This window comes from Balaenoptera physalus (assembly GCF_965194825.1).
Source record: "Balaenoptera physalus genome assembly, chromosome: 9".
NCBI lineage: Eukaryota > Metazoa > Chordata > Mammalia > Artiodactyla > Balaenopteridae > Balaenoptera > Balaenoptera physalus.
In genome coordinates, this window is record NC_138888.1 from 51,399,712 (window position 1) to 51,424,492 (window position 24,781).

Consider the following 24,781-nt stretch of genomic DNA (forward strand, 5'->3'; position numbering starts at 1 on the left):
TCTGACTTACTTCACTCTGTATGACAGACTCTAGGTCCATCCACCTCACTTCAAATAACTCTATTGCATTCCTTTATATGGCTGAGTAATATTCCATTGTATATATGTGCCACATCTTCTTTATCCATTCATCTGTCGATGGACACTTAGGTTGCTTCCATGTCCTGACTATTGTAAATAGAGCTGAAATGAACATTGTGGTACATGACTCTTTTTGAATTATGGTTTTCTCAGGGTATATGCCCAGTAGTGGGATTGCTGGGTCATATGGTAGTTCTGTTTTTAGTTTTATAAGGAACCTCCATATTGTTTTCCATAGTGGCTGTATCAATTTACATTCCCACCAATAGTGCAAGAGTTCCCTTTTCTCCACACCCTCTCAAGCATTTATTGTTTGTAGATTTTCTGATGATGCCCATTGTAACCAGTGTGAGGTGATACCTCATTGTAGTTTTGATTTGCATTTCTCTAATGATTAGTGATGTTGAGCATCCTTTCATGTCTTTGTTGGCAATCTGTATATCTTCTTGGGAGAAATGTCTATTTAGGTCTTCTGCCCATTTTTGGATTGGGTTGTTTGTTTTTTTGATACTGAACTGCATGACCTGCTTGTATATTTTGGAGATTAAACCTTGTCAGTTGCTTTGTTTGCAAATATTTTCTCCAATTCTGAGGGTTCTCTTTTGGTCTTGTTTATGGTTTCCTTTGCTGTGCAAAAGCTTTTCAGTTTCATTAGGTCCTATTTTTTTATTTTTGTTTTTATTTCCATTTCCCTAGGAGGTGGGTCAAAAAGGTTCTTGCTGTGATTTATGTCATAGAGTGTTCTGCCTATGTTTTCCTCTAAGAGTTTTATAGTGTCTGGCCTTACATTTAGGTCTTTAATCCATTTTGAGTTTATTTTTGTGTATGGTGTTAGGAAGTGTTCTAATTTCATTATTTTACAGGTAGTTGTCCAGTTTTCCCAGCACCACTTATTGAAGAGGCTGTCTTTTCTGCATTGTATATTCTTGCCTCCTTTATCAAAGATAAGGTGACCAGAGTTTGAGAGGATAGGTGTTAGCTCTTCTCTAAATGTTTGACGGAATTTGCCTGTGAAGCCATCTGGTCCTGAGCTTTTGTTTGTTGGAAGATTTTTCATCACAGTTTCAATTTCAGTGCTTGTGATTGGTCTGCTTATATTTTCTATTACTTCCTGGTTCACTCTCAGAAGGTTGTGCTTTTCTAAGAATTTGTCCATTTCTTCCACGTTGTCCATTTTATTGGCGTATAGTTGCTTGTAGTAATCTCTCATGATCCTTTGCATTACTGCAGTGTCAGTTGTTACTTCTCCTTTTTCATTTCTAATTCTGTTGATTTGAGTCTTTTCCCTTTTATTCTTGTTGAGTCTGGCTAATGGTTTATCACTTTTGTTTATCTTCTCAAAGAACCAGCTTTTAGTTTTATTGATCTTTGCTATCATTTCCATCATTTCTTTTTCATTTATTTCTGATCTGATCTTTATGGTTTCTTTCCATCTGCTAACTTTGGGGTTTTTTTGTTCTTCTTTCTCTAATTGCTTTAGGTGTAAGGTTAGGTTGTTTATTTGAGATGTTTCTTGTTTCTTGAGGTAGGATTGTATTGCTATAAACTTCCCTCTTAGAACTGTTTTGCTGCATCCCATAGGTTTTGGGTCATCGTGTTTTCATTGTCATTTGTTTCTAGGTATTTTTTGATTTCCTCTTTGATTTCTTCAGTGATCTCTTGGTTATTTGTAGCATATTGTTTAGCCTCCAAGTGTGTGTATTTTTTACAGTTTTTTTTTCCTATAATTGGTATCTAATCTCATAACACTGTGGTCAGAAAAGATACTTCATATGATTTTAATTTTCTTAAATTTACCAAGGCTTGATTTGTGACCCAAGATATGAGCTATCCTGGAGAATGTTCCATGAACACTTGAGAAGAAAGTGTATTCTGTTGTTTTGGGATGGAATGTCCTATAAATGTCAATTAAGTCCATCTTGTTTAATGTGTCATTTAAAGCTTGTGTTTCCCTGTTTATTTTTATTTTGGATGATCTGTCTGTTGGTGAAAGTGGGGTGTTAAAGTCCCCTACTATTACTGTGTTACTATCGATTTCCCCTTTTATGGCTGTTAGCATTTGCCTTATGTATTGAGGTGCTCCCATGTTGCATGCATAAATATTTAAAATTGTTATATCCTCTTCTTAGACTGATCGCTTGATCATTATGTAGTGTCTTTCTTTGTCTCTTGTAACATTCTTTATTTTAAAGTCTATTTTGTCTGATATGAGAATTGCTACTCCAGCTTTCTTTAGATTCCCATTTCCATCCCCTCACTTTTAGTCTGTATGTGTCCCTAGGTCAGAAGTGGGTCTCTTGTAGACAGCATATATATGGATCTTGTTTTGTATCCATTCGGCCAGTCTGTGTCTTTTGGTTGGAGCATTTAATCCATTTACATTTAAGGTAATTATGGATATGTATGTTCCTTTTACCATTTTCTTAGTTGTTTTTGGTTTGTTTTTGTAGGTCCTTTCCTTCTCTTGTGTTTCCTGCCTAGAGAAGTTCCTTTAGCATTTGTTGTGAAGCTGGTTTGGTGGTGCTGAATTCTCTTAGCTTTTGCTTGCCTGTAAAGGTTTTAATTTCTCCATCAAATCTGAATGAGATTCTTGCTGGGTAGAGTAATCTTGGTTGTAGGTTTTCCCCTTTCATCACTTTAAATATGTCCTGACACACCCTTCTAGCTTGCAGAGTTTCTGCTGAGAAATCAGCTGTTAACCTTATGGGGATTCCCTTGTATGTTATTTGTTGCTTTTCCCTTGCTGCTTTTAATATTTTTTCTTTGTATTTAATTTTTGATAGTTTGATTAACATGTGTCTTGGCGTGTTTCTCCTTGGATTTATCCTGCCTGGGACTCTCTGCACTTCCTGGACTTGACTATTTCCTTTCCCATATTAGGGAAGTTTTCAACTATAATCTCTTCAAATATTTTCTCAGTCCCTTTCTTTTTCTCTTCTTCTGGGACCCCTGTAATTCAAATGTTGGTGTGTTTAATGTTGTCCCAGAGGTCTCTGAGACTGTCCTCAATTCTTTTCATTCTTTCTTCTTTATTCTGCTCTGCAGTAGTTATTTCCACTATTTTCTCTTCCAGGTCACTTCTCCGTTCTTCTGCCTCAGTTATTCTGCTATTGATTCCTTCTAGAGAATTTTTAATTTCATTTATTGTGTTGTTCATTATTGTTTGTTTGCTGTTTAGTTCTTCTAGGTCCTTGTTAAACGTTTCTTGCATTTTCTCCATTCTATTTCCAAGATTTTGGATCATCTTTACTATCATTACTCTGAATTCTGTTTCAGGTAGACTGCCTATGTCCTCTTCGTTTGTTTGGGCTGGTGGGTTTTTACCTTGCTCCTTCATCTGCTGTGTGTTTCTCTGTCTTCTCATCTTGCTTAACTTACTGTGTTTGGGGTCTCCTTTTCGCAGGCTGCAGTTTCATAGTTCCTGCTGTTTTTGGTGTCTGCCCCCAGTGGGTAAGGTTGGTTCAGTGGGTTGTGTAGGCTTCCTGGTGGAGGGGACTGGTGCCTGTGTTCTGGTGGATGAGGCTGGATCTTGTCTTTCTGGTGGGCAGGACTGCGTCCAGTGCTGTGTTTTGGGGTGTCTGTGAACTTAATATGATTTTAGGCAGCCTTTCTACTAATGGGTGGGGTTGTGTTCCTGTCTTGTTAGTTGTTTGGCATGGGGTGTCCAGAACTGGAGCTTGCTGGTCGTTGGGTGGAACTGGGTCTTAGCGTTGAGACAGAGATCTTTGGGAGAGTTCTCGCCGATTGATATTACGAGCGGCCGGGAGGTCTCTGTTGGACCAATGTCCTGAACTCGGCTCTCCCACCTCAGTGGCTCAGGCCTGACACCTGGCCGGAGCACCAAGACCATGTCAGCCACACGCCTTAGGCTTCTAAAAATGCATCAAGCATCCCCTGCATAGAAGTCTGATTTTCTTCTGTTGTAATTCACTTTCCAGTCCTTGAAGATTGGCTCTATTAGGTCACTCTTCTGACGCTCAGCAAGGCTCTAATCTTGCATATCTTTAAAAAATTAAATAGTTGCTGAAAAGTGAATCAATCACCTCAGGGATGAGACCCAAGCTTGCAGCATTTTTCTCCTGAAAGGGTTGTTTTTCAGAACAATCTTGGGAGGCAAAACTGGGGCTTGCCAAATCAGTATTTGGGGCCCCAGTCAGTATTTGTGTCACTGTTTTGCCTGCGTGAACCCTGCGTGAACCCAGGTCCACTATGTGTCCTGAGCCAAATGTCATCCCAATGCTCCTGACACCCTTGCTGTTGCCATCCTTGTTGCCATGCATGTGATGCTGTTTGACATCAGTCTCTCTGCAGGGGTCACTGTGGATTGTCATTAACCTCCTGGCTGTGGGCTCCCTGCTCTTGATGCCACTGGCTGCCAGGTACCCTGGATCCCTGGAAAATGGCCAGTGGCAGGGCACCCCTGAGCTCACTCAGTCACACCGCAGGGCCCATCAGGCTGTGCTCAGGGGCCGGCAGCTGTCCGAGCACTAGATTACAGACTTCTCCAAGCTCCCAGTGCATGACCCCACCAATGCCTCCTTGTTCCAAAGTCATTTTGTACCAATGACACATCTCCACTTTAATTCTATTTCTCAAGTTCCTTTCATCTGAACCACCAGACTTTCTCCCGATGCCCAATCCAGAAAACATGCCAACTGAAGAAAGGTTCATTCTTAGGCCAGGCTTTCCGGGTCCCCCAGAAGCCAGTCAGAGTCTGCTCCGTGACTGCACTTGGAGAAAGCCAGACGCCTTGAGACACCCTACTCATCAAGGCCCAAGCACCCTGCCTACTCCTCTACGGCCTTCATCCTAGTAACTCTGGAGTCTTCAGTTCGTTTTAATTTTCACCTCCCAGCCGCCATGTGTAAGGCATTCAGAGGGTCAGGATGGGAACAGAAAGAACTTCGGTAAAGTTTCAAGAAGAATCTCCTGATTAAAATGAAAATACATAGTGACCACAGTTATGTTGCTTCTCTCCCAGCCTAAGATGCCAAGAAACACAGCGATGTGTATGAGATAGGATGAAGTTATTCACCAGAAGGAGTAGCCCAAGCTGGCGGAGCAGCCGGCCAGAGGCTGCACCCTCCCCCCCACCTCTAACCTCACGAGGCTCCTCTAAGCACAGAGACTCCACGTTTCCCTGGTGAGGACAATCAGATACCCTGAGGAAAGAGAGAAAGTGAACACGAAGGACCAAGAAGAGACAGTCTCTAACTGCCACACATGGTTACGTACAAAGTTTGTTCAGACCAGAATTCATGTTTCTCGTCATCTCAGCTGAGCCCGTGAGGGTTCATGAGACAGGTGTTGCCTTCAGGTGCGGGGAGTTGAGGCTGAGACAATCAGGTGGGGTCACAACAAGACTGAGGTCTCAGCCACAGCACCTGTCTCCAAATCCATCCTTCCCAGAATCCCCCTGACAAAGAAAATGTCTTTCTCCACTACCTCTGGCACTTGTCAAGAGGCGGCTCTTTCTGGTGAGTGTTTGTAACTCAGTTGGTGTCACTGTCTCCCTTAAGTAGAGAATGATGTCAGAATTTAGGGATCATCCCAGGGACCACAGCCACCTGAATCCCAGGCATTTCACTGTTCCCGGAGGTTCCGGGAAGGTCGGACACACGTGGTGCCCTGATACCAATCTTCCCAGAAAAACACCTTTCACCTGCCACACTCAGGGCACTTCTCTTACCTGCTTTATCGCACTGAGGTAGGCCACAACCAGGACCCCCACTTTGCAGATGGAGAAAGAGAGGCAGAGGGCAAAGGAAAAAGCAGAAACAGGTATCCGTCCCTGGTGGTTGCATTCACTATCAAACTTCACAGCATCCACTTATTTGAGTTGGCACCTCTTATTGTTTTACAGAAAAAAAAAGTGATTTCTCTCCTTACTAACTTACCCCAAACGGGGAGCTGGCCAGGCACTGGCAGGTTGTGGTTTTCCTAAGTGGAGCAAGCGACCCCAGGGCCTTCTTCTGCGCAGCCCAGAAGTCGCAGGTCTTTGCCTGTTTTTACTGATCTCCTCCTGCCATCTTGTGGCCAAGAGCTGAGCATACATGCGAATTCCGATCATTTCCCTTGCTCTGAATTATCAGTCTCTGTCTCTCGCAATCCACACCCTGGGAGGGAAAATCCACTGGACCCATAATTTATTTACTCCTTAGAATGAAACAGGTGAAAAGAAACTGATTGTCTGAGAACATGGTAAAGTTACCAAAAGGGAGGCGGAAAACATCAGATGCCAACTTTTAGCAAGTTGATCTTTTGCTGAAATTGGGTAGCTGAGGTGCCCTGAGAATCGGGGCCCTCTCATTAACTCAGCTTTGCTTTGAATGCAAAACTAACTAGGATTCAGGACAGATTCTACAAACAAGTCTTAATTTAACCAGCAATGCAGCCAGCCCATTAGTGATATTCCAGAACATTTATGATGCCTCTGTTGCATAGTTCAGCTAAATTTACTGTTCTCTCATTGTTTAAATTGGGACTGTTCATGTTTTAAGTAACAGCAAATATCAACCAAATCAAAGGAATTTCTTGGCTCCTATAACTGAAAAAAAACAAAAGTGGGGGAAAACCCAGGCACAGATTGATCCAGAAGTTCATGTTGTATTAGGCTCTGGGTCCAAGTCTCTGTGATTCTTTCTACTCTGATCTCCACTGAATGTTGGCATCAACCCCGGGCTGCAGAACTCACTGTTAGCATTGCCAGGGCAGGCCTCATATCGTCAGGCTACATGGTCCAAAGAAAGATAGGATCTCTCTTCTAGTAGTGCCCAGAAGATCCAGGAAGCTTCCTGGTCAGAAGTCTGTGGTAAATATTTCCCCCTCTTTGTGAGGACCAGGCTGGGTCCTGTGCTCACCCCTAAGTCAATCACAATGCCCAAGGGGAATGGGATCCTCTGACTGGTGTAAGCCAAACAGGGGCCACTCCTGGAGTTGGAGTGGGATCAGTCTCATGCAGCACCCTTGGCTGTCACAAAACAAGGTGGGGCATTGCCAAAGAAAATGGGCAATTTTCTGAATTTTGATGGAAGCAAAGGAATAGATGCCAGGGAGGTAGCCCATACAAGTGTACTACACTAATGTGTGGTCTCCAGTGTTTTTCACCGTATACTTCAGTCAATAAACATGATGCAGGGGCTTCCCTGGTGGTGCAGTGGTTAAGAATCCGCCTACCAATGCAGGGGACACGGGTTCGAGCCCTGGTCCGGGAAGATCCCACATGTCGCAGAGCAACAAAGCCCGTGCACCACAACTACTGAGCCTGCACTCTAGAACCCGCGAGCCACAACTACTGAGCCTGTGCTCTAGAGCCCGCGAGCCACAACTACTGAGCCTGTGCTCTAGAGCCCGCGAGCCACAACTACTGAGCCCGCGCGCCTAGAGCCTGTGTTCCGCAACAAGAGAAGCCACCGCAATGAGAAGCCCACGCACCGGGATGAAGAGCAGCCCCCGCTCGACGCAACTAGAGAAAGTCCGCGCACAGCAACGAAGACCAAACGCAGCCAAAAATAAATAAATAAAATACATAAATTTATAATAAATAAACATGATGCATATTTTGCTACCAATGTAGCTACCACTAATGTAACAATATATGTGTACATTATAAAACAAAAATATATTTTAAAGGCTGAAATAAAAGAAAAATTGTAAATAGTTGTTTTATGTTATTTTATTTATTAACAGGGTTCAAAAGCTCTTTGCCATCAAGACTGTGATTGGAAATACTTTATTCTCTTTTTTAAAATCTTAGCTTAATACTTTATGATGCAAAGCCCTAGTCTTTCTTTAAAAAAATTTTTAATTGATGTATAGTTGATTTACAATGTTTGTTAGTTTCAGGTGTACAGCACAGTGATTTGGTTATATATATATATTCTTATATATATAACATATATATTCTTTTTCAGCTTCTTTTCCCTTATAGGTTATTACAAAATATTGAGTATAGTTCCCTGTGCTATACAGTAGGTACTTGTTGGTTATCTATTCTATATATAGCAGTGTATGTTAATCCCAAACTCCCAGTTTATCCCTCCCCATCCCTTCCCCTTTGGTAACCATAAGTTTGTTTGCTATGTCTGTGGGTCTATTTCTGCTTTGTAAATAAGTTTATTTGTAATTTTTTTCAGATTCCACATATAAGCAATATCATATGATATTTGTCTTTCTCTGACTTACTTCACTTAGTATGATAATTTCTAGGTCCATTCATGTTGCTGCAAATGGCGTTATTTCATTCTTTTTTATGGCTGAGTAATATTCCATTCTATATACGTACACATCTTCTGTATCCATTCATCTGTCGATGGACATTTAGATTGCTTCCATGTCTTGGCTATTGTAAATAGTGCTGCAGTGAACTTTGGGGTGCATGTACCTTTTCAAATTAGAGTTTTCTCTGCATATATGCCCAGGAGTAGAATCACTGGATCATATGGTAACTCTATTTTTAGTCTTTTAAGTAACCTCCATACTGTTCTCCATAGTAGCTGTATCAAGTTACATTCACACCAACAGTATAAGAGGGTTCCTTTTTCTCCACACCCTCTTCAGCATTTATTATTTGTAGATTTTTTTGAAGATGGCCATTTTAACAAAAATTTAAGAAAGTAAGTTTATAGAAGTATGTCAGGTAGTTAATAAAATGTTTTTTTCTGTATTTTGGATGTTTGTGGCATTTCTCAGCCTTTGAAAATTTCTTATGACTTAATTATAAAACAAATTTATTAATGTGTTATAATTATTTATACAGTAATTTTCTCATTCTAAGTAAATATTCACTTTCATACTTAATTTTACATTTGGAACCTTAAGTGGGTTCCCCCAAGTTATATAATCTCCAAGTCCCACAAAACCTTGATTCAAGCCTGCCGATGCCCTGAGATTTCAAACCCAACTCCTGCCCTTCTGCACCCCTCTGCCACTTGAGTGGTGCAAGTTGTTTCTTTCAAACCTTGTTTTTACTTTTGATTGTCTCACAAACCAGCTGTTCTTTCAATTAAATTTTCATGTTAGGGTTTTCTGAATTAATGAAGTTTATACTTATTTAACACTGAAATCTCACTACTGAAAAAAAAATCCCCAAATTTGGAGTTATTTGTATTTCAACACTCACTTTCATGTCCCACAGTGAAATGCTTTGACAACATTCTGTCAGGCTGCTTTGCCACACCAAAGGCCTAGTCTTAAGTTTATATCTATACTTGGTTTTAATGGCTTTTATAGAAAAATGAGATACTGATATGTAGATTCAAATTAGGAAAATTATATAATTATATTAATGGCTGTACTTCCTAATTCTTGATACTAGTTTTTCAGTTCTACCCACCATTTACACAGTTTTTTTTTCCATCTCCTTGATACCAAAAGGTTTTTTTCTTATACAAATGAACCCTTAATTTGGAAGATCATAAGACTTTATGTTTTTAAGCGTGTAGACGTGGGAATTTTTATAGATGATGTCATTTTTGGCCACAAATCACATCTTGATGCAATATTCCCAGACATGTTCAAATTGTTCTCTTTATAGCAGCAGTTACAGTCATTGTAAAGCTGCTTCTTTCTCACTCTTATTTTTAAAATATCACCCATTCTTTCAAGGTACTGTTTTTAAAAATACTCATTAGTAGCATACTACTAAACTACTTATCACAGGAAAAGTTGGCAAATTTATAACAATTAAGGTTTTTTTCTTTTCTTTGTCAAAGAAAAATGCATAACTCATCTTTAAGTCCAAAAATTTCTTTTAAGCACTTTGACATGAGCAATTCAAAAACCTCTATGTGGTACAAAAGTTTTTCATGTCCACGTCTATCCTCCACCATTTCATTTACAAAATACTGTAAAGATCCTCTTACTGAAAGGTCTTGTTTTTATAAAAGTAGCCACGTCAATGACAACCTGCAACACTAAACTGTAGCGAGAGGTGATTCATTGCTGGCGAATGGACAAGAGAGGGAGCCATTGTCAGGTCTCAGCACTGTGGTTGCCACCTCGCCCTAAGGACAAGTCACGTGACTCTGGCTGCCTGCCAGTGGACCTAGAGAGGCGCTAAGGGAAAGCCAGATTGTGAAAACAAGTAAAACAATTTTTATTTCTAAGTTTTTAGTTTATTTCTAAATTTTAAATAATCAATAAAATAAAAGAGAACTTCCATGCTTTCTTCCTGCATCTCAGGGTTGTCATGTGCTCCTGTGGTGTGCACTCCCCCCAGTTTGGAGACCACTGCCCCTTGGTAGTACTTTCAGGATGCTGGTCATGCCTGTCCCGCACCAACCATGGATTTCTAAGCTTCTCAGGAGCAGGGGCTGTGCCTGGTCCTTCCCATCCCTCCGGAGAACCCAGCACAGGGAGAGCAAAGCTCAGCTGCTCCGTGATGCTGGATTGATGGATGACTGCATTCTGCCAGCCAGGGGTCCTAGGTTGTGCAGATGCCTGTGCAGACCCAGCTGGGGTAAGGCTCAGAGATGAATAAATCCCAGGCCCTATTCTTTTTTTTTTTTTTAAATTTATTTATTTTTACTTTTGATTTTTGGCTGTGTTGGGTCTTTGTTGCTGCGCACGGGCTTTCTCTAGTTGCGGCGAGCGGGGGCTACTCTTTGTTTGTGGTGCATGGGCTTCTCAATGCGGTGGCTTCTCTTGTTGCGGAGCACGGGCTCTAGAGTGCACAGGCTTCAGTAGATGCGGCACGTGGGCTCAGTAGTTGTGGCTCACGAGCTCTAGAGTGCAGGCTCAGTAGTTGTGGCGCATGGGCTTAGTTGCTCCAGGGCATGTGGGATCTTCCTGGCAGAGCTTGAACCTGTGTCCCCTGCATTGGCAGGCGGATTAACCACTGGGCCACCAGGGAAGCCCCCAGGCCCTATTCTTGAGCCTTCCTCATGTACTGGGGTGAGGGATGTCTAAACATGAGATGTCATACAACCCAGGGCAGAATGAAGTAGGAGCTGCTGGAGAAATGCAAGAAGGGGTGCGGGAGAATGGAGTAAAAGACTTTTGGTTCTCATTCATTCTCCTTAGAAGGATTACAAAAGGCTTCCTGGGGGAGGTGGCATTTTGTTCAGTGGTATAGTTTTTTGTACCATTGAAACAAGGGGAAAGGATAGAGAGAAGAGGATGAAGTGGCCTTTAGGAGATGTCATCAAGGAGGAGTGCCTGTTGGGAGAAAGTATAGGTGGAGGAAGGAGAGCTCACCATATCACTCTCAAGGACAGACTAAAAAATTCCACGGGTGGTGGGCTGGGACATTATAGTAGCATCTCCTCAGCATTCCAGATACATTGGAGTTTTAATAAAAGTGTTTGCCTAATGGGTAAAGAAAGTCATTAGATGTGGACTCACAGATACTCTTCCTCTTCCTCCCACATCAGTAATATGGTCCTATTTTAGGGAGGCAATAGCTTCCCTCTGTCTAGAATGCCCTCCCCAGAGGGTCACACAGCTGGTCCCCGTGTCATCTGGGGCTCCACTCAGATGTTGCCTTCTCAGAGGGCTTCTCTGACCCCCTAATTGAGGGGAGAGCGCAGGCACTCTCCATCACATCACCCTTCTTTTTTGTCTCAGCACTTAAGACCCTGATGTTTTCTTGTTTATTTTTATAGTGATTTGTTAACTATTGTTCCCTCCACACTTCCCCCACCCCCCCACATACAAATATAAGGGTCAGGGCTGCTGTGCTCACCCAGCACAAGTATTGAGTGAGTGACTTCACCCAGGTCCTCTTAAAATACTTGTTATAAGGTCATTTTGATGAAATGGTCCAACTTGAGATTACCCCAAATCCACTTATGGGAAAAAAGAGAGGGGGAGGGAGACAGAGAGAGACAGAGACAGAGGAATATAAGAGAGTGCGAACTGCTCCAGTGAAATCTGATGTACGAGGTTACCAGGCAAATTTAGTTTAACTCCTATTTAAATCTAATTAATTATTTTCTCTTACTTCAGTTAAATAATCTTACTGTGTTTTATGCACCTCTCAAAGATGCCTTAGGTTATAGAGAAATGTGGTAGAACTAATAAATACATTAAAAATATTTGGGGTATGTAACTTTTGAGTATTTGATTTCTCCACAGATTTCTTTAGGAACATTAAAGGTATTGTCTTTGTTTCTCAATTTTAGTTAATCCCAGTTTCTCTGAGAGCACTTCTTTGAAATACAGATTTCTAGGCCCCTCCACTGAAGATTCAAATTCATTAAGTTTAGGGTGGAGTCCAATAATCTGCATTAAGCTTCCCAGGTGATTCTGCTGGTTCAACAGGTTTGGGAAACCATATATAAATGATCTTATACCATCATCTAGAAAACAATATCAATGGTTCATTCTACTGCTTGAAAGTTCTGTAAGGAAAATAGTGTTGTACGATTTTACTTACAATTTGCTGATGATAATGTCGACACTAGGCCAGACTCTCCCTGAACGTGCAGGACACCTCAGGGGGCCTCTTGGGTGGCCGAGGGCCTTTGGCCTCCCTGGGAGGAGAGCAGTGCAGGACCTCAGGCTCTTCTGCACCCTCAGCATCACCAGCAGCCGTGCCTGGGCGGGGGGGCACCCTGACCCTGTTACCTTCCAGAGAGCAGGAAGCACTCTGAACCCTTCCCTTCCTGGAAGAGGCTGCTGCACACAGACATGGATTGACCATGACTGACAGGTGCTTAATGTGGTGTCCATGGGCCCCACAAGAATCCAGGCAATGGCGTTGAGGGTCTGTGTGCAGAACTCGGCCGCGTTTCCGTTACCTTGAGAAGAGGTTTCTGAGCATCCATCCTAGGTTCTCAGTGGAGGCCACGACTCAGCTTAGAGAAGGAGGCCGTTTCTTCACAGCATCACAGGGCCAACTGGACGCACTCCTCGGCAGCCCCACCCCACAGGGGGAGGTTTGTGCTGGGGAGGGACGCGGGGCCCTCCTTACGCTGCTGCAGAAGAAGCACAAACACAAACACTCCGGGCAGCGATCCGCAGGAGGAAGCTTGAAGGTGGAAATGGGCTGCCCCAGCCAGGGTCTGGGGGCAGGAGTGCAGGGGTGACAACAGCTACCATCTGGGCCTCCAAGTTCATGGGCAGGTTCCTCAGGTCGCCTCTCTCATTCTTCAGAGGGCACTAAAGTGTCAGCCTGAAAAATGGGGAGGAATGGGCATCCCTGTGACCCAGCACAGCTCTCAGGAGGACCATCATAGACGACAGTTACCATCAGACGGATGTCGGCTGTGTCACGTGCTCGTCCCCAGAACACCTGCAAGATAGGTGTCCTTTCCCGGTTAGGAACATACCAGGGTCACGCGGCCGTTGACGGGCAGAGCAGGCACTTAACCCCAGGTCTGTCTGACTCCAAACAGCAAGCTAGCCCCCTTGGATGAGTGAGAAAAACCAAGGTCCGTAGGCACTGGGCTTTACTGGGACTCAAGCCAGCCGGCGTCTCCTGGTCCTGGTCCGGACCGTCCTACCTCCCACGGAGCTTGGCAAGAGGAGGAAGGAAAGCAGGAACCGGAAGCTGTGCTCTGCAGAGGACGAGCAGGCGGAGGCATGCTGTGAATGCAGGGAGAGAACAGGTGTGAGGACACCCTCTCCCCAGCCTCGAAACCCCGGGGCACAGTTTCTGGCCTTGAGGCAGAATTGAAGGGGCTAAAACCCAGGGGCACAATCTGGGGATGGCCCGGAGCCTCGGAGGAGAAAGCTCTTCCGGAGCCAGGGGTCAAGGTGAGTCTAGAGGCCACACCCAGGCTGCAGACCCAGTTCAGCCCCGAATGAGGAGCCGGGCCCTGGGCCTCACTAGGAGCTGTCACACCAGTTCCAGCAGGAAGAAGGACCTGCTCTCAGCTGGCATCAGAAAGCCACCCTGGAACCCTCTATCTGGTGCTCTGACCCCAGCTCTGAGTATCACTGTCCTGCCCCTCTCCTCTGCCCCCTGAAGGGCTCCTCTCCCGCCATCTCCCAGCAGCTCCTTCTCTTCCTCCTCACAGCGTGGGTTACACTGCAGGGATCCCACCATGAGGGTGTAGCTCACCCATACGCTGGGTGTCTATTTTGCCCCAAACTGAATGTTACCTCATCATGCTTTGAGGATTACCTTTGTGCTGTTAAATTATGTCAGTACCACAAAGGTATAAGCAATTATTTTTAATTCTGTAGACTGTTACTCTAATCAACAGAAATCAACTGATGCTTCTTTAGCAATTGAATTTAATAGTCTTCATGTTACAGAATTTGGTAAAAATATGATAGGTTATTAGTGCAAAACAAGGGGCACGTTTTGATGACATCAGCAGTTTTCACACCATGCACCCTGAATTTTGGGTTCTAAAGATGAACTGTGAAGTCTGGGAGGACCACATTACATCCCAGTTCTCTGTGACCATTCAGAAGAATAACATTCAGGTCATTATATCTCCCTCTTCTGAATTTCCACTTAGTAATTTCTCATAGTATTTATCGCACTCTGCCCTGTGTATTAGCACTGTGTATCCACACTCAGTTCATCTCCTGGGCAGGAGGGATGGGTCTTGTCACCCTGCACCTCTCCCCCAGCATACAACATCTGTTGCTCTGTCCTTTCTCTGCCTTTTACTAAACTTCCTGGCTGACTTAAGTGCTCTCAGTGTTCCCAGGATAGCTGGGCAAGCTGCTCTCTTGGCACTTACCACATTATGTCCATTTGTTGTCCCCGAAAGGTCAGGAGCCCATCACAGCGAGGGAGTTTGTCTCATTCACCTCGGTGTGCCTAGCTCCTGGCACAGAGCAGATGGCAAGTAAATGATGAATGAATGAATGATCAGTGAATATCTGTACAAGATTTTTTAACAGCTTTATTGAGATATAATTCACATATCCTAAAATTCTACCATTCGAAGTGTACACAGTTCAGTAGTTTTCAGTATATTCTCAGAATTGTGCAATCATGACCACAATCTAATTTCAGACCCCCTGAAATTACCCCTAGAAAAAACCCTGTACCCATCAGCAATTATTCCTCACTCCTGCCACCACCTCTAGGCCCTACTTTCTGTCTCTATGGATTTGCCTACTTTGGACATTTCACATACATAGAATCATACAGTATGCAGCTTCTGTGACTGGCTTCTTTCGTTTAACATAATGTGCTCCAGGTCCGTCCATGTTGTAGTTATGTATTGGTACTTCATCTTTCAAATGCTGAATAATTACCCATTGTATGGGTATACCACATCATGTGTATTCATCAGTTCGTGGATATTTGGGTTGTTTCACTATGGGGCTAATATGGATAATGCTGTCTATGAACATTCACGTACAAGTTTTTGTGGGGACATATACTTTCATTTCAATTGGGTAAATACCTAGGAGTGGAATTGCTGGATTATACAGTAACTTTAAATGTTTAACGTTTTGTGGAACTGCCAAGCTACTTTCCAAAGCTGCACCATTTTACATTTTCATCAGCAATGAATGAGGGTTCCAGTTTCCCTTCCTCCTTGCCAGTACTTGTTTTACCTGTCTCTCTGATTCTAGCCATCCTAGCGGTGTGAAGTGGTAGCTCATTGTGGTTTTGATTTGCATTTCCCTAATGAGATATTGAACATTTTTGCTCAATATATGGAATATTTTTCATGTGTTTATTGGCCACTTATATTTGTGCACTATTCAATCAAATTATAAATATCAGAACTTCACAGAGAAAAACTTCGTAGATGAGGCCCAAAGAATAATGCTAAGTGACTTGTCCAAGGTTATGTAAGCTACAGCAATACAAGGTCTCAAATACACTCCTGACTCCTAACCAGTGCTCTGTTGTTACCCCGCTGGCCCTTCTGTCAGGTTGCCTCTGGATCCCTACCCCACTGGATGAGCGAAGTGTCTGGATTCCTTATGAGTCAGGATAAGCATGTGCTCGAGCTAGTGCTGCTTGATTTTATGCCTGTTGGCCATCTGTTTATCTTCTTTGGGGAAATGTCTATTTAGGTCTTCTGACCACTTTCTGACTGGGTTGTTTGTTTTTTTGATACTGGCTATATGAGCTGTTTGTATATTTTGGAAATTAAGTCCTTGTTGGGAGCATCATTTGCAAACATTTTCTCCCAGTCTGTAGGTTGTCTTTTCGTTTTGTGGATGGTTTCCTTTGCTATGCAAACGCTTTTAATTTTAATTAGGTCCCATTTGTCCCACTCCGAATAGACTTTCTACAAACCCTCATCGCCAATCCCAAAAATGTCTGTTGTCTTTGTACCTCCCTGGAGTCCCAGTATGCTGGAGAAATTCTGATGATTCTGCCCCAAATATTTTCCATTCTTCTCTCTTTTGAGGGACCTCTGGTGCATCAAATTATGTTGATCATATGCCTCAGTTTATGATACACTGACATCATTTGCCCATGGGAGGCAGCCTTTTTAATTTTCCTCTCTCATCCACCATATTCAATCTCATTTCCTTCCTCCCATAAGCATCCACTCTAGTGTATGCTGTTTCCCTCTAATCTATTTCCATAAGTATATTTAGATTTTGTGTGCCCTAGAAAAATATTTAGTGTAATTTTGCATGTGGGTTTCCAAACTTATGTTAATGGTATTAACTCTAATTTTCCCTCAGTGGTATGTGAGCCTTGTCCATGATGCCGTACATAAACACGCTTCGTTGCTTCTGACCCTGCAGAGGATTCCCTTGCGGGCAGAGTCCACCTTCCTTAGCCGTTCATTCCCCTAGTGATAGATTCCCAGTGGCCTCCAGTTAGTCCATCTTTTTGACACTCAGTTTTCTCATCAGACAAAAACACTAGTGGTGATAATACCTCCTTTTACATAATGATCGTACTGATTGATACTTCAAAGCTTTGCCGACTACCGTGTTCCAGTTCTTTGCCATCCCATATGGTGCTGTGAGGAGCAATCCCCTTGTCCATGCCCCTACACCCACATCTTTCCTATCCCAGCCCTCAAGGTCCACAATTGCTCAATAAATGGGGACTATTATTAGTACTGCTGTGGCAGACAAGGCCATTAGCACAAGATTTGGGTCTAGAAGACATGTTTCCGGGCTGTGTCACCTTGAGCCTCCATCTCCTCTTAGGAAGTAAAGATAATCACACCTTCAGAGAACTGCTGTGGATGAAATGATAGGGTAGAAGCGAGTGCTTTGCAAAGTAGGAAGCACTGCTGGGTTAGCTAGTCTGCTGTAGTAGGGGTGGAGAAGGCAGGAGAGTCTAGGGAAGGAGGAGAAGCAGAGGAAGGAAGAAGAGGAACAGGCTCTCGGAGGCGGCAGGGAGGCCCTTAAGAGGCCTTGGTGTGCATCACAGCAGCAGCGTTTACTCTCTGGGAAGTGCCCTGGTGAGGAGTCACGAGTCCCACATGGGCCCAACTCTGTGTGGTCAGGGGAAAGACCTCCTGATTGGCGGTTATCAACCCTGGCTGCACATTAGAATCCCCTGGGGAGAATCCCACGGGGAGCTCTACCAAGTACCTACCTGGGGTCCCACATCTCACCAACTGCGTCTGACTCTCCGGGGTAGGCCTGGGAACTACAATTTTGAGAACCTTGGCTCTCCAATTCCGTGATTCTTAGACAATTTTTTTGTCAGTTCTTCCCACTGACCACAAGATGGTGCCCTCTTTCTGGGAAATCTTTGATGTTCGACGACAATCCATTTTCTCTATTAATCCTGAAAGAATGGGTTTGAAATTAACAATCTTCACAGCATCTCATTAAGCCAGAATTCTGTGCCGTTGGTGTCTAGCCATGTAATGTGCATCTTTTCCCTTCTGCTAGAAACCGTATTGAGTTGGGATAGGTCATCTCTTGTTTTGCATTCTTCAAGGGGCTATGATGCAAAGCAGAGGAGGCATTTATTGTTGCTTTCTGATCATAATCATCACTATCAGTAACAACTAATATGTATTTAATTTTTTGCCATTTGCAAAGTGCTCTTTACCAACTATCCTCAGAATAACCTTATGAAATGGAAATTGCTGCTCTCATTTCTAGATGAGAAAACAAAGGCTCAAAGCACTAGCTCAAGGTCACAAAGCAAAAGTTGGCAGAACCAGATCCAGGGCCCTTCCCTCTGTACTCGGATAAGAGCAGGTGCATCAGAGAGATCAGCTCTCAACTGATGGGGCCCCGACAAGTACAGCCCTGAGAGAGGAAACTTCTCAGGATGACCTCTGGAAGACTTCCTGAGTGAGCTTGGAAGATGGACAGATGTCCTTCTGGAATTTCACACCATCACAGATGACAAACAGGTCAGTAGGTGACACATTTGACTGGGTTGAGTCGAGACGAGATGAGGTGACGTATGTGAAGTTTTTAGTGCAAAGCTGTATAAGGCAGCAGACACTCAACAAGAGGATAGATTGTATTATTTTAAATTTTCTGTACCAGGAAAATAAACTGCTGTGCCAGTGGGTAAAATGAATCTGCCTTAAAGAATAAGTTATAAATTCATCTCCAAAGAAAATCCTTTTCTACTAGCAAGTGATGTCTTATGAGGCTAGTGGATCTGAGGAAGGTCATTTACAAGATCACCGACTTACTACCAGACGGAGTCCCACAATTGATCAGGAACCCAAATGTCAGGACCCAGGACCCCAATCCCTCTGGGTGTTTTTACCCCAGATGAAGGGGCTGCAAGTGTAGGTTCAAGTTACTTGGAGTAGCAAGAATGTTTTCAGGACAGAAGCAGTTACATGGAAGTTTATTAAATTAGTAGTTTGATCATTTTACTGACTCCAGTGTACATCTTAGCAGTTGTTGGACCCGCTTTCTGTACTTCAGCTTCCCTGTCTGAAAATGGTATAACAGTATGTATCTCATTGAATTATTATAAGGATCAAAATAGTTTATTTATAAAGCACTTAGAACCATGCCCAGCACATAGTAAGCATGATGTGTCTCTTAAATAATGTTAAATAAATAAATGGATATGAGTATACCCATTTACATATTTTACAAATAAAATTTTAATATTTTTCAAAGTTCCAAGTAATTTAAAAATTATGTTATTTGCACACTTGTAGGTACAAGGAATATATATATTCAGGGAGATTAAAATATTGCCTATGACTAAAATTTGAAATCCCACTGAAAATGCATAAATTTGATTAGAACAGTACTATAGTCTTTGGTGCCTTGTAAACATCAGAAATAGGTTGAAAATTCTTTAAGTCTATTATATCATTATTACTGATGTTGACAAATAAGCCTATCAACTGTCTAAAGAAATACAAGAATAATGCAGTGATCAGATTTTTTTTTTCTTTTTTTTAAAGAGAAGTGTTCCTTTTTCTCCACTTGATTTCTTCTAAATTCGGAGATTAGTGGTCATTTTGGAGGGTACTCTTGGCATTTTCCCAACTATAAAGACCCTCAGTGTGACCCTCGGTCACCTACTAGGTGAGAGGGAGTGTTCCACAGCAATAGTCAGCTCAAACCTCCATCTTCAAAGTATGAATTTAAAGCATTTTTTAAAAAAGAGAGAGAGAGCGTATTTGCTCTGAGAGATTTCATGCAATCCCAGGGAGAAAGACTGGAATGCTGAGAGGGTAACTGGGACAGGACTTGGAAGAAAAAAACACATGAATTGAAATGTTGCTTTCCAATCTAGGGGTCATTTTCATGTTTCACTTTAGCATCAATTTCCTTTTTAGTAGAACTACCATACTGTTTCCTTGTAGGAGTTTTTCTTTAAGTCTTTGGTTTCTTTTTCTTGCAGCCTGTTTTATGAAACAGACTCTGTGGAGAGGAGATAGGGATAAAAATGTACCATCTCCAGCTACCTCCTGATAAGCCCTCCTCTGCCTTCCTGGTACCTAGGCCCGAATTACAGGGCCTAGGTAAACTGACAAAAACTGTATTTTAAAAGGAGTTTAAGTTCTTTAGTACCAAAATTATAGGGCGTTTACACTGAGAACTCCATAGGCTTCTGTGCATTGAGCCAAGGCTCTAACTAACATCACATTATTGTTTCTATGGAAAAATGAAATTCTCGTTTCAAATATCTGACCTCAAATAAACTTTTGCAACAGAACTTGAGTGGGGGACTATTTCACATACACCCACAGACTCAGGGACCGTTCCTGTTTCTATCGATCAGGCTGTCTACCAGTCTGTCTAGCCATTCACACTGTCTTTTTATTAAGGAATAGCATAACTGGCAAAGAAATGTGAAAACAAAAAGCTAAGATTGAAAGACTCAAGTTAAACATTTTATACTTTTTGAGTTCAAAGCAATGGTTCTATTGTAAGTTCATCTTCACTGAGTTAAACAAAAAAGAATCACTATTAAAAATGATCTCGTTTTTATAGAGGTGGTGTGGTATAAAACATAGTACATGAGTTTTGTAGCTGTAAACTATGAATCTCAGGTCAAGCTACTTTTCTAAGCCTCAGTTTTCTTGTCTATAAACAGGGATGATTATATTATCTCTCTAGGATTATTTTTTATGTGAGATTTAGAAATGTCTAGCAATAAATCTGGCACACAGTGGTTATTTCCTGTCCTTTCTCCCTTATATCCTGTTTAACCTCTTTTTGAACTCACTGTTTCACTTCCATAAAAATATTTTCAAATCACATTTAATTTTCAGAAGGCTTGATTTAAATGTTTCTCTATTCTTGGGCACCTTATCTATCCATCTGATTGACTTAGGTTAATGTCCAAAATAGACTAATATGGATAGATTATTAACTTATAAATTATTAATACATAGGTTCAAAGAGCTTACTTACGTAAATTATAATCATTTATTTAAACTGACTCACCTGTGCCTACTCCCCCAAAATAGTTGATTTTCACAAGACTTTGTGGATTTCACATTTTTTTCTTTTCTCTTGAATAGGGATTTAGACTCTTGTAACAGCCTCAACCAAGTCCTTCTGTGACAACAGTTAGCAAACTCAGGTTGTACTTGAATAGTCAAGGAATGACCTCAATGGAGGACAAATTGGATTTTATTTAAGTAGGTTCGTCAAGCGTTCTTTCCCATTTACTGTTAGGCCCATTGCGCAGCAGAAGCAGAGGCAAGGGTGGCAGTGACATCCTGTGACCAGAGCAAATGCATGTGAGCAGTGGGAAGGAGCCGTGGTCCACAGGGTCCTATGACCTCAGGTGAGGAGAGCCCATTCTGCTGCTTAGCGTATCCAGGACTCCGCCCCTCCCAACACTCTCTCACTGGTCCCCATTCCTGGTGTCTGTCCTCCTCCTGGCTGTCAGAGTTGGGGGATCTACCTGTCAGTTGGAATTTGACACCCTCGCTCCTTTTTCTATGGTATCATAATCCTCGATTTTTTTCAGGCAACTCTGTGTCCACTGGAGATCAGGTCCTGCCTGCCAAGCTTGAACTCAGGGTAGAAAACATATTCTCTGTTGTAAGGAAGTCTGGAGGCCTGGGAGATTTAGAGTAATTCATAGCGCCCAACAGTCACATGGATAAGTCCATATTCTAAAATGTTACTGACTTCAGTTTAAAATAAGATCAGAGAAGGGGGGTCCTTCAAGATGGCAGAGGAGTAAGACATGGAGATCACCTTGCTCCCCACAAATACATCAAAAATACATCTACATGTGGAACAACTCCTACAGAACACCTGCTGAACGCTGGCAGAAGACCTCAGACTTCCCAAAAGGCAGGAAACTCCCCTCATACCTGGGTAGGGCAAAAGAAAAAAGAAAAAACAGAGACAAAAGAACAGGGACGGGACCTGTCCCTCTGGGAGGGAGCTGTGAAGGAGGAAAAGTTTCCACACACTAGGAAGCCCCTCCGTGGGTGGAGACGGGGGGTGGGCGGGGAGGGGAGCTTCAGAGCCACTGAGGAGAGCGCAGCAACAGGGGTGCAGAGGGCAAAGCGGAGAGATCCCCGCACAGAGGATCAGTGCTGACCAGTACTCACCAGCCTGAGAGGCTTGTCTGCTCACCCAACAGGGCGGGTGGGGGCTGGGAGCTGAGGCTCGGGCTTCGGAGGTCGGATCCCAGGGAGAGGACTGGGGTTGGCTGCGTGAACACAGCCTGAAGGGGCTAGTGCGCCACAGCTAGCCAGGAGGGAGTCCGGGAAAAAGTCTGGACCTGCCTAAGAGGCAAGAGACCATTGTTTCGGGGTGTGCGAGGAGAGGGGATTCCTTCCCTGTCTGTCCACAGAAGGCAGAGCACCAACTAAGCAAGCTACAGAGACGGGCGTGAGCCACAGCTATCAGCTCAGACACGAGAGACGGGCATGAAACGCCAATGCTCCTGCTGCAGCCACCAAGAATCCTGTGTGCAAGCACAGGTCACTCTCCAAACCCCCCATCCCCCCAGAGCCTGTGCAGCCCATCACTGCCAGGGTCCCATGATCCAGGGGCAACCTCCCCGGGAGAACACACAGCACACCTCAGGCTGTTGCAACATCATGCTGGCCTCTGCCGCTGCAGGCTTGCCCCACATTCCAATTATACTCCACCCTCCCCTGGCCTGAGTGAGCCAGAGACCCTTAATCAGCCGCTGCTTTAACTCCCTCTTGTCTGGGCAGGGAACAGATGCCTGAGGGCGACCTACATGCAGAGGCGGGGCCAAATCCAAAGCTGAACCCCAGGAGCTGTGCAAACAAAGAAGAGAAAGGGAAATCTCTCCCAGCAGCATCAGGAGCAGCGGATTAAATGTCCACAATCAACTTGATGTACCCTGCATCTGCGGAATACCTGAATAGACAACGAATCATCCCAAACTGAGGAGGTGGACTTTGGGAGCAACTGTAGACTTTGGGTTTGCTGTCTGTGACTGACTTGTTTCTGATTTTTATGTTTATCTTAGTATAGTTTTTAGTGCTTGTTATCATTGGTGGATTTGTTTCTCGGTTTGGTTGTGCTCTTCTTTTTTTTATTATTATTACTATTTTATATTTTTTACTTTAATAATTTTTTTTATAACTTTAAAAATTTATTATCATTTTTTTCTTTCTTTTCTTCTCCCTTTTCTTCTGAGCTGTGTGGCTGACAGGGTCTTGGTGCTCTGGCCTGGTGTCAGGCCTGAGCATCTGAGGTGGGAGAGCTGAGCTCAGGACATTGGACCATCAGAGACCTCCCAGCCCCACGTGATATCAATTGGTGAGAGCTCTCCCAAGGATCTCTGTCTCAACGCTAAGACCCAGCTCCACCCAACGACCAGCAAGCTCCAGTGCTGAACATCCCATACCAAACAACTAGCAAGATAGGAACACAACCCCACCCATTAGCAGAGAGGCTGCCTAAAATCATACTAAGTTCACAGACACTCCAAAACATGCCACTGGACACGGCCCTGCCCACCAGAAAGACAAGATCCAGCCCCACCCACCAGAACACAGGCACCAGTCCCCTCCACCAGGAAGCCTACACAACCCACTGAGCCAACCTTACCCACTGGGGGCAAACACCAAAAACAACAGGAACCACAAACCTGCAGCCTGCGAAAAGGAGACCCCAAACGCAGTAAGTTAAGCAAGATGAGAAGACAGAGAAATACACAGCAGATGAAGGAGCAAGGTAAAAACCCACCAGACCAAAGAAATGAAGAGGAAATAGGCAGTCTACCTGAAAAAGAATTCAGAGTAATGATAGTAAAGATGATCCAAAATCTTGGAAATAGAATGGAGAAAATACAAGAAACGTTTAACAAGGACCTAGAAGAACTAAAGAGCAAACAAACAATAATGAACAACACAATAAATGAAATTAAAAATTCTCTAGAAGGAATCAATAGCAGAATAACTGAGGCAGAAGAACAGATAAGTGACCTGGAAGATAAAATAGTAGAAAAAACTACCACAGAGCAGAATAAAGAAAAAAGAATGAAAAGAATTGAGGACAGTCTCAGAGACCTCTGGGGCAACATTAAACACACCAACATTCGAATAATAGGGGTCCCAGAAGAGGAAGAGAAACAGAAAGGGACTGAGAAAATATTTGAAGAGATTATAGTTGAAAACTTCCCTAATATGGGAAAGGAAATAGTCAAGTCCAGGAAGTGCAGAGAGTCCCAGGCAGGATAAATCCAAGGAGAAACACGCCAAGACACATGTTAATCAAACTATCAAAAATTAAATACAAAGAAAAAATATTAAAAGCAGCAAGGGAAAAGCAACAAATAACATACAAGGGAATCCCCATAAGGTTAACAGCTGATTTCTCAGCAGAAACTCTGCAAGCTAGAAGGGTGTGTCAGGACATATTTAAAGTGATGAAAGGGAAAAACCTACAACCAAGATTACTCTACCCAGCAAGGATCTCATTCAGATTCGACGGAGAAATTAAACCTTTACAGGCAAGCAAAAGCTAAGAGAATTCAGTACCACCAAACCAGCTCTACAACAAATGCTAAAGGAACTTCTCTAGGCAGGAAACACAAGAGAAGGAAAGGACCTACAAAAACAAACCCAAAACAATTAAGAAAATGGTAATAGGAACATACATATCAATAACTACCTTAAATATAAATGGATTATATGCTCCAACCAAAAGACACAGACTGGCTGAATGGATACAAAAACAAGATCCGTATACATGCTGTCTACAAGAGACCCATTTCAGACCTAGGGACACATACAGACTGAAAGTGAGGGGATAGAAAAAGATATTCCATGCAAATGGAAATCAAAAGAAAGCTGGAGTAGCAATTCTCATATCAGACAAAATAGGCTTTAAAATAAAGAATGTTACGAGAGACAAAGAAGCACACTACATAATGATCAAGGGATCAATCCAAGAAGAAGATATAACAATTGTATAT

General features: G+C 43.0%; 1 long non-coding RNA gene across 2 annotated transcripts; it reads right to left on the reverse strand.

Moving 5' to 3' along the window:
• Positions 1-451: 451 nt before the first annotated feature.
• On the reverse strand, positions 452-24,472 carry LOC309667189. 2 transcript variants are annotated; one of them, XR_014267602.1, is made up of 3 exons: positions 17,513-24,472; positions 13,353-13,608; positions 452-13,195 (listed from the first exon to the last, which is right to left on the reverse strand). It is a non-coding gene; the product is annotated as an uncharacterized lncRNA (long non-coding RNA). The 2 variants fall into 2 exon arrangements; XR_014267603.1 differs by having other exon boundaries at positions 452-13,608.
• Between the last annotated feature and the right edge of the window lie 309 nt (positions 24,473-24,781).